At 40.4% G+C, this 10938-nt stretch overlaps 1 protein-coding gene across 2 annotated transcripts in view; it reads left to right on the top strand.

Moving 5' to 3' along the window:
- irf2bp1 (interferon regulatory factor 2 binding protein 1) overlaps positions 1 to 4040 on the top strand; it is a 7752-nt gene extending 3712 nt beyond the window's left edge. For both annotated transcript variants that reach the window (XM_036149445.1, XM_012872469.3), the window contains exon 3: positions 672 to 4040. The gene's annotated coding sequence lies outside the window, so the exon portion shown is untranslated. The remainder of the gene's footprint in view (positions 1 to 671) is intronic.
- The last annotated feature ends 6898 nt before the right edge of the window (positions 4041 to 10938 follow it).

The raw sequence follows: 10938 nt of genomic DNA, 5'->3' as shown, positions 1-10938 counted from the left end.
TTGTTAATTTTAGTAAATCTGAAGTTAAAATGTTAATTAAACATAAATAAATAAAGGATAAATGGCAAAAGGAATGGGAGAAAGGAAATAAAGGACGTTGGTTTTATAAAATTCAAAAGAAAATTGGAGAAATGAGAAGAACAGAAAGAACAAGAAGAGAAGAAACAATCATTTCTCGATTGAGGTTTGGCCATACCGGATTAAACGGTACTCTGTTTATTTTAGGAAAACATAGGAATGGCAAATGTGAATATTGTGGGATAGATGAAACAGTTGAGCACGTGATGTTATACTGTAATAAATATGAGGAGGAGAGACAGCAATTCATTCGAAATTTGAGTAAAGTAAAAGTTAAATTAGATTTATTTCAATTATTCAGAAGTTATTCAGATAGTAACATTTACGGTATAGTATTTCAATATCTAAAAGTAACACATTTACATAATAGAATTTAATTCCTGAGAGTCATTCTGGTCCACACTCCATTCCAGTAGATGGCGGAAATGCATCTATCTGTTGTTTGCCAACCGCCAAAAAATTTCAAAGAAGAAGAAGACGCCCCGATTCTTTAACTGTGTCTTTTTTAAAAGCCGATATCCAGAAGTTTCTCTTCTCATTCTTGGGGGGGGCTTTTTATGTGGTGTTAATTAGTTTTCTCTTTGTCTCTACAGAATTGGATTGAGTACAATAAGAAACGGCTACACTGGACTGCTGAGGGACCCTCAATGGAAAGACATCAACCCTCGAAACAGAAACGCTCCACTACACAGGCTCTAACTCTAACGCGCAGTTCCGTCTAAACGGCTGGTTTTCGTTCCTTTATTCTCCTTCGCATCAGTTTTCTCAGCCGGCAAAGACTTCATATTTCAGTTTTACTCGTTTCCACTGAATGTAAAGACAAGCCTCATTACAAAACCTCCAGGAACAAAATAAAAAAGGCCTTTTTCTCAGTAATGCGGAGAGTTTCTGACGGATTCTGTAGGACGAGTCAACATCTGAACGTCGGTTACGGTGGAGTGAGGTGGAACCATGACTGACGACATGTTAGCCATGCTAGCTGCTGCTGGCAGACTGATGTAGGTTAAAGCAGCGCTCTCAGTGACGCAGAGATGCTAATGATCAGACCAGACCGCCACCACAGCGCGTCTCCCTGGCCTCATGTATAACCCTCTGCGTGCTCGGCGTTGTTAGTTTGATAAAACTGGAATAAAAGAACACGCAGCGGCTCAGTGTGGTCCAGTTAACGTACTGCGATCACACCTGCAGCACCTGTCCAGTCTGGCTAATCATAGATTATTTTATGAATGTTTAGGAACCACAGCTTAGGAGGAAAATCTTTACCTTCTAACTCTCTCTTTTTTTTTTAATTTGCATTTTCTAAATGAATGTTTTGCAAAATCTCTCCCAAATCCCCTGGAGCCGTTTAAAATGAAATGACTCCTAAGAAAGAAAAGAGAGCTAACGATAGTTGGACGTTATTTTGTTGTGCAACTGTAAATGAATAAGTAAGACGGAGATTTCACTGCAACACGGTAGAAAGCAGGGAAGAGTTTTAAAAAGAGCTTCCTCACGTTTTGATTTTTGATTCAGCTGAAAACACCCAAAATGAGAAATAATCTCACGTTTGCTGCGTTGAAGGTGTAGTTTCTCTCTGAATCTAAATACATGTTTTTAACGGGCAACTAAAACGTCTCAGTCTGTACGGCTCTGCGCCGTGCCAGCATGTCACTGAGGAACACCAGGACATATTTTTACTGCTTTCAGAGTAAAAAAGAAGCTAAACGTTAAAAACCAAACACCTAAACCAGCTCTGGTATATAAACGACTGTAATTAAACGGGAAGTGATAAGCATAACGACGCGCTGACCAATCGGCCGGTGACCGGAACGGCTGATTTTTTTTTTTTTTTTTTTAGCTTGGCCGGCCGGCCGGTCAGCAACACTCTTCAGTGTGGAAGCTCGAGGAAGTTGCAGAAAAACCAGAGAGCCGGTCGTTTCGCTCCTTTGGGTGATTTCATACCCGACTTTCTGTGCGAGAACGAGACGTCCGCCACAGGAAATCAGTTTGTTGGGAACATTTCTTCCAATTGCAGAAGAAGCAGAGCGAGCAGGAGCCGACCTCAGCAGATAAACATGGAGGCTGAACCAGTTTTGTCTTTTAACACTCGGCCTGTTGCCTGATTAGCGCTAACCATGCTAATTGCTAAGGATAATTTAAGAGCGACTCTAAGTCATTGGGTCTTTCGTTTTTTAAATATTTAAAACCTGCTTTTGTGGTGACTGCTCTCTGATGGAGAAAGGCAAGCAGGAGATGAAAACGACGCTGTTAATTACAGTTTTACAGAGAAATCTGAACTAGCTAACATCACTGTTGAAAGGTCGGAACTTTGCAAAGATCCCAAACGGCCGCAGATCTTCTGGGCTCAGCGTCTCTTCTTATTCGTGCTCGGCCTTATCCGGCAGGAACGATTAAAGTTTAGCCGCGTTGGACACGGCGCCGCTTCCAGGTAAGCGTCACGTTCCGACGTCTGAGAATTACGCCGGCGAAGCTTAAACTCCAACCGACAGAAACGAAAGCCGCTGGCTGACTCAATGCGGGCCGCTAACTAGTCACAGCGCGAGTTTGTGCGCCTGTTTTTCTTCTTTTATTCTCCGTTTTGCGCCGGCTTTACGTGAATGGGTGTGAATGAGTGGAAGGGAAACGTTGGCGGTGCTGACCCGCCTCTTCACGTACACGCCAGGCCGTATTTAACGTCGCTTACGTAATACACACCCAGCCCACGCTTTACCCCGAATGTATATTTTAAAAGATATGTACTGATAGGCCTAGGACTATATTTTATACTAGAATGTTAAATGTTATATACTGTAAAGATCTGGTATAGTATGTATGTGCAATCCCTTAGTCTTAGTATATGCAACAGTTTATGGATTATAACTGCATATCTCTTTGAAAACTTGTTTTTAAGGGGAGAATCTACCCAAACAAAATTTGACTTGATCCATAATTGAGGTTTTAACGCGTTCATTTCTGCCCACATATGGTGAATGTATTAGAATGATTCTCAGACGTGGTGTGATTTATGAAAATGTGGCCGGCCGTCGCCAGTCCGGCGTTTATACCGGCTTCGTGTTTTGGGTCGATTCTCCCTTTTTGTGCAGCACACGAGCGGCCAAAGTTTGGACACACCGTCATCATTCGACGGCCTTTCCTTATTTCTGTCACTTTATATTTTAGATACGCAGTGAAGACGTCAGAACTACGCAGCAAAGTGTACGGACTGGCGTAGCGAACAGAAAAAGAACCGAAAACATCTTTTCTAATGTAGATTCTTTTATTTTAGACTTGTTTTGATTACTGCTTTGCCAACTGTGCCGGTTTCCCCTGAGCGGTCGGCCTTGAAGGCGTTTCCCAGCGGTAGGAGCGGAAATAAAGAGACAGCGTTGAATGAGGCGTGTCCAAACTGGCCACTGGTCCTGTGTGTACCCATCAGTGCAGACGCACACACAAACCAAAGGTAATTTGGAGCCCAGCTCGATGTTGCTGGTTGTAAATGTTTAATTGTTCGTTGACCAGGTTTGAAACGGCCCCCGTGTTCTGTTCTGTGACGGGACGTCATCCTTTCTACTGCTCAACGTGTGGTCACCCATAGATTGGCTCTGTTTTAGAGAAATATATTTGAGATCAAGTACAATATGCACTGATACGTAATGCAATCCCTCGGTAAGTGCCTTTTTCTTTTTTTTTTTAACCGTTTACCATCTTTGTGTCCGGGAACCTCAGGGGAAGCAGGAGTGCAATGGACTTTTTGTCACATCAGCGAAAAACCTGAATCAGTTTCCCTTCGATCGCCATCAGACGGCTTTTCCTTTTTATCCAAAGCCTTTTGTAAAGTCCGCTGGCGTTTTGTTGTTTTCTCTGCATCCCCCTTCTGTCTTGAGCTTCTTTTCGTCCATGTACTTGTTTTTGTAGAGCTTTTGGTTTTACTGCAGCTTCATGTACAAAATAGAAACCATCAATAAACGGGATGGAGACTTGTACGTTTTGTCTGCCTTTACTGTTCACATTCAGCCGTATGAAAGCTTAAAGTCATCCTCTGTAATACTAAACCTGGGTGGAAATGTTTAATACCATCGTTTGTTTTAAAGCAGGCTCTGAAATTCTTCAATGTAAGAATACAGAAGACGCTCCAGATTCATTTATTAAGGAACAGAATGGAAAGGTGTCTCATATTGGCCCTGTGACATCACTTCCTGGTGCCTTACAGCATCACAAGTCGCTGCAGCTGTGCTCTTCAGGGTCTAGACGTTTGAGCGCAGACTGTCAAACCTCAGCAGGTTCAGAGGCCAAAATGAAGAGAACTGTAGAACAAGGGTACCTGAGGCCAGTCCTGGAGAACCACCATCCTGCAGCTTTTAGATGCATCTCTTCTCTAACAGCATTATTCTCTGACCACGCCGTTGCAGAGCCGAATGGACTTCCGCCGTTTGATTCGTGGACGTGGACACCTCTGCTGCAGGATCATCGACTCCAACCTGTCAAATGCTTCTAGTATCTAAAACCTCCAAACTGCACTGAGAGCCGGGGTTCCCAGAGAAGGGGTCGAGAGATGGTCCAAATTTCTGCCGTTACGATATCAGAGCTGTGCTTGTTTTTAAAAAAGGCCATTTTAAGCCTTTAGTTATTAAAAAATGAGTTCCTTCTGGAAAATTTAACAGCATACGACATCAGAAAACAGCTTTTTTTTCTTGCAAATGTGTGAAATTAATCTCAAATCTTTTAGGGTTTTGGCTGAGTTTTACTTCTCAGTGGCCAATAATTTATTGTCTTGAATCAATAATGGCTGCAATACAATATGTCCTTTTTTATTTTTTGGAAAGTCATATTGTTAGTAGGCCTAAAGTCATAATTAGGCATACTAACAATATGACTTGGGGAAGGAGTGGTTGCCTAGTGGTTAGAGCAGTGCACTTGCGCTCTGAGAAGGATGCAAGTACCTGGTTCAATCCCCACAGACTGCCACTCTGGGTCCCTGAGCAAGACCCTTAACCCCAGATTGCTCCCCAGGCGTCGCACAGTGGCAGCCCGCTGCTCCTCTAGGGGATGGGTTAAGATGCAGAAGTGAATTTCTCCATTGTGAGATCAATAAAGTTAAATTATTATTATTGTTGTTATTATACAACAATAGAGAACATAATGAGAATGAAGAGGAGGAGAAGGCTGCGGTCCTTCCACAAAATTGCTACTATATTATCACCAGTTTCTGACTTTATTCTCATAATGTCCTAAAAACAAAAACACCCAGCAAATTGGGATGGCATGACACTGGAGCTGTTATTTTGGGGCTCGCAGGCTGATTAGCGGGTGAGTTATCCTCCTCTAGTTTTTAACATCCTGCTCTTCAGTCCGTGGTGTGAAGGCATTCAGCTTCTGATTGGTTTGGTTTGCAGGATTTCAACAAAAATACAGAGCTCACGTTTTGCAGTTGCCAAAAGGTGGCGCTGTTGACCCCCACCGTATCTGGTTTAGTGCTCCAGCTCAGTCCGCGCTTTGTTCATGCATGTTAAGCAGCCTGAATGCTGACCTGCAGGTCAGATGTTTCTGAAGGGACCCGAACATGGCGCGCTCCTGCTGCCTGATCTGTCGTTTCCTCCATTAGTGTCAGCTCATTACAGCCATTGTTAAGCCAATTACAGGGGTGATAATGGACGGCGTGAATCCCATTGACATGAAAAACACCCAGCAGAGACACAAAGTGAAAAAAAATACAGAGAACTGGGAAGTTACATGCAGACCAGCGATATTCAATAAAAAAGCAGCACTGATGGTTAAAGAACCTGATCTAACATCTGAGGATGAGGCAGCTACACACATAAATAAACCAGGGGTGAATGTTATGCGCTGGGATGAAAACTTCAGCAACACATGAAGGTTCAGCGGCAGACTGACAGACCGACGCGTTTCAGCTTGTGGCCTTCTTCAGGGTCATTTCTCCTGTTTCCAAAAATAATCTTTCCCAGATCTCATCTCCGGTAGAAGATATGTGCTGCAGGCCAATTTTTATTACAAAGATACAAATTCAACGGGAGCAAAATATCAACCTATTTAAGACTCAAATAAAGTGGACTCCCCAAATCACAGCTAAGCAGTTGGAGGAGGCCAGCCTCTGAAAAAAATTAATTCTGTTTATGAGTAATTGGTACAAAAGGTCCGGGTCCGTTCACCCATATCCTAACTGCTTAGTGCCATTTCGTTTCTCCAAACCTGTTTCGTACCGGCAAACAAACCAGTATCGTCGTCTTTGAGGGTTTTTTTTATTTATTTATTTTTTCTTTTACAATTTGTGGTGATAGACAAGCATTAAAAAAAACTCAAATCTGGTTCTTGACCCCGTTTGAACCAGTCGGCTCTTATAAAATATGATGAGAGCAAAAATTAAACGTAGAAAATGACGTTAGATCAGCTGTCGGGTGGATAACAAAAAAAAAATTCAACGCATGCTCGCAACGAAACACCTTTGCTGTGACAGACAAATCCGTTTTGTTACTGAAAATGTTGTTACGAAAAGACCTCGACTGCAAAGCTACGAAACGGTGCGTGACTGAAATGAGCAGAACGCATTTAAAAACGCCTGGAAAGGGCCTGAGAGTACTTCATTTCCGCCGCTATCACTTCTCTGCGGTTTTAAAGCTTTCCGCACTTTGCATTGGCGCTCCAAAATCCCCCCACCCCACCACATGTTTGAGATCCTTGGTTCTGATAGTCAAATAATGCAAAGATAACAAATCATCACCATCTGGTAAACATTTGACTATAGCCTATTATTAAAATATCTACTTACACAGATTCCAATTAAAGATGTATTTTACTCGCTATTTGTTTGTGCGTAAACAGTGCGTAAAAGGAAGTTGTCTGATAACGCCATGCTTCTCTCGCCTGCATTAGGGCTGTTGATATGCGCAGCCTAATGTGCGTATTGGACATCGAGTGAATGTGAGAGGCCTCCTCCTCCTCCTCCTCTTTTTTCTGTTGAAGAACTTTATTGAGCTGTTTTTCTTTTCTCTTTTTGCTCCTTTCTCCAAAGACGCACTGGCGGCCAGCTGCCGTAGAGGGGCAGATAAATAAAGGAAATCCCGGTGTAATGCATAGACTCGGACTGCTGTGCCGTAGAATACACATCAGGCCTGGGAGCAGACGGAGGCCCGTGAATGTCAATGCATTAGCCTTAATGTGGACTCAATGGAGATGTAATTGACGCGCATGCGGGAGGTCAACGGGATTAGAGTGTGAGAAAGGGTCGAGAGGGAATAAAGAAGGAAAAAGTCAGCCCCTACGATCAATGTATAGAGGTTTTTTGGGGGAATTTTTTTTTTTATTTCTCTTAATGACAAAAAGGTCCTTCAGGGGAATAATTCTCAAAAACATCTCCGATATATTATATTCAGGAACTTTATCTATTGAGCTTTATTCAGCTGCTCATCACTGCCCGGATAGACTCGAAGTTAACCTGCTGACTGTTTGCAAAAAAACAGTGTTTTCTTATTGGGACACAGCCAGAAGTGGGGAATCCAAGTTCAGAAAGTAAAAAGTCGTTCCATAGATTAGTTCCAACCATTTGCCTTTCCACCTCCACAGCACAGACAGGGACTAAAATCACCTGGTTAAGTGAACAGGATGAAGGAAAACCAGGAAAGGTTTTTACTTTCTGCAGCCGGATGTATCCAGCTCTGCATAGAAGTAAAGGATAAAACAAAAAAAAAAAAAAAAAATAATTGATAAACATCCAGTAGAAATAGGAACAGGAATCTTTATACCACACTTCGTTCTCTTGTTTTCTGGTTTTGTTTTTTCGTTGTCATTGTTTATATTATTGTCTGTTACTCATTCAACTGTTAAAAACTTTTGAACAACAAATAAAGTATTTAAAAAGGGGGCAACAATTCATCGTTTAATATATTAAAGCTATAGTTGATAATCCTGCTCTGAAACACATTTTGTTATACTGGGTAAAAATGGTCCTTTCCCGTATGTATTTATCTGGTTAGCTTAGCGGTTAGCTTTGGTGTTAGCTGTTCATTGTAGCTCCACAGCTCTCACCGTATACTTTGAAGAGTCGCAAGAAGCAAGTGGCATACAAGTTTATGAGAAGAAGACGAAGGCCTCTGTAATAAGAAGTAAGACCAGGGAGCAGATTTGGGAGATTTTTTTTTTTTTCACACGGTCCCCCTGAGGAGCAGAAGAGCAGGTAAGACGGTCTTGCTCATGCCCAGTTATTCAAAAAGGGACTTGGGGAAACTTCTGGAAAAATCACAGACTCCACCTTGAAGCGAGCCACAGCGCCACATACAGCTCTAGGACTTCAGGTTGCAGACCACGGATCTAGCAGCTGAAAACTGAAAATACAGCTGAAGCTAAACGTGCAACACTTTAATTTTTAAATCGTTATGAAAATAAAACTGTCAAGGCAAAAAATGAATACGGTCCAAGGGATCAATAGGTTTAAATATCTGTGCCAGTGCATATAATCACAGGAAATTAATTTAGTACTTTGTCTTCAGTACAGGGGCCATGGTGGGGGCACTGGCCCCTGTTGGCCCCTGTGTAGAATCGCCCATGGGTAAGCTTATGGCCTTCTTCGGTCTGTAGAGCTGCTTCATAACATTGTATCCAGCCTGTAGGCAGATGAAGCTGCAAATCATTAACACATTTCATTTTCTTTTTCTGGTGTATTAACCCACACAATACATTACACCATACCCCAGTATATACTACAAAAATGGCCGATGAAGGTGAAACTGTTTTAAAGAGACAGCACCAAAACAAGTGTCTCTCAGACTTACTTCAGAGCAGGGGTAAAAGAGGGGCTGAGGGGCAACAATAGCAAGGAAGTCAGACCAAAACATTGCAGACCACAACTCAACGATTTAAATGTGGACAGGAAGACATTTAAAAAAAATTGTGATATGTCCCATTAAATGTGAATTACCAAATTAATGTAGCTATTGTTTTTAGAATTTAGTGATTAGTGAGGACCACATTTTAAAACTAATGTACTTGATTAAAATTTAAATAACTTTAATGGCTAATGTTTAAAACTCTGGACGTTGTTTTCATGTTAAAAACCAAACCAATTGGTTTAAGATTACGGTGTAAAATGTTACTGACATACTAATAAACCTCCATCCATCCATCCCTCCATCCATTGTCTATACCTGCGAGACTGCAGGGAGCTGATGCCTGTCTCCAGCAGTCATTGGATAAGAGTTAAGGTGCACCTTGGACAGGTCTCCAGTCACATGCTCCAAACACAGCAAACCATCGTATGCTCACACACTCATGCCTGAAAGCAATTTACATTAACAGTTAAACTAACTGTCATGCTTAGGGAGGAAAATCATGTGGGAGGAAGCCGTAATACCTGAAATCACGCATGAACAGGGAGAACATGTAAACTCCATGTAGAAACACCCCCAGCCGGGAGTCTAACCGAAGACCTTCTTGCTGCAGGGAAATGGTATTTGAAAAAGGCGGCATATATATATATATATATATATATATATATATATATATATATATATATATATATATATATATATATATATATATATATATATATATAAGCGTTTTCCTTAACAACCAAAGGTAAGATGAGCCGTTCATTAGCAACGTCTGCCTCAGGGTTAAACAGCTCTGCTAAAAACCCATAACCCTTCATGAAAATTTCATTTATAAACTAAAATTAGTGACCATTTGAATAAAATTACACAAAAATACGTTTAAGAGCCTTCAAAATTCCCTTTTGAAGCACACAGCCTTTCATAAGGAGGTACACTTATAATAAATAGCATCTGTCAGAAGGAAGTCCCTCAAACTTATCTTGGTTTGATCAGAGGTCTATAACCAAGTGTTTAGGAAATCAGAACCAAAAGAAATGGAAGTTGAATCTATTGCAAAGTCTTCATAATATAAAAAGGAATTCAATTAAACCATATTTGGGATTTAATTAATAAAAAATAACTTGATTACAAAGTTATATAATTTGAGAAGTAATGGTTTAATTACATGAGTACCAAAGGAATGTTCACAATAAAAATGAATTTAGAAGGGTATTAAATATTCACTGTTAGAAATATATTAGCATATAAGATTTTAAATGTAAGGTTAAGTAATTAATTCTAAAATAAGTGCTTTCTTTTAGTAGCAAATCCTGCCTAAGCATTTTGTTTCAGTGGCAGAGAAACGTAAGGCTGAGATGTTTCAACCCAGTCTGACTGAAAAACGTGTAACATCCATGTTGGTCCACAGGAGGAAACGTTTTTCAGTCTGACTGGGTTACATGTTTATAAGGGCTTTACTATAAAATAAAATATCTCTGCTTAGAAAAAGTTGTATTTCTGTGATGGAGCAAGAATTTAAGCATTTTCCCAGCTTCAGCCAGTTAAGCCACAGCTCTAATGCTAAAGCTTAACTGGCACGTCTTGGCTGTGGATGTCAGGGAAAAGGTTCACTTGTTGGATGATTTAAAAACGATTTTTATGATTTTATGGCCTCATCCCAAACCAATTCATAATTGTTTAATTTCTGTTAACATGTGATCAAAACCAAATTATGTCAATAATTAGAATTAAACCAATTTAGAGTAAAAAGAATAGGTAAATATTTGTTGGAATTGATTTGAGTCTCTTCTGGTTGAAATTACTTGTACCCAGATGTATTGACTGAAATCTGCTCAAGTTAGATGTATAGATATCATTAATTTTATTATTTTATGTATATATACAAAACTTATGCTACATGAAATAAATTCAGATTTTTTTACCTGCTTAGCAATGAACTAAACCTACAATATTTTTAGCTAAACAAATAAAGTAGTCTGACTCTTTTATTGGAAAGGAATGAATAAATGTGTGCAGATCCAAAGCTTTAAAAATAATTGTA

The sequence above is a fragment of the Fundulus heteroclitus genome, chromosome 18 (genome assembly GCF_011125445.2).
Source record: "Fundulus heteroclitus isolate FHET01 chromosome 18, MU-UCD_Fhet_4.1, whole genome shotgun sequence".
Classification (NCBI taxonomy): Eukaryota; Metazoa; Chordata; class Actinopteri; order Cyprinodontiformes; family Fundulidae; genus Fundulus; species Fundulus heteroclitus.
The sequence above is the reverse complement of the archived record's forward strand: the minus strand, read 5'-3'. Positions and strand labels throughout refer to the sequence as shown.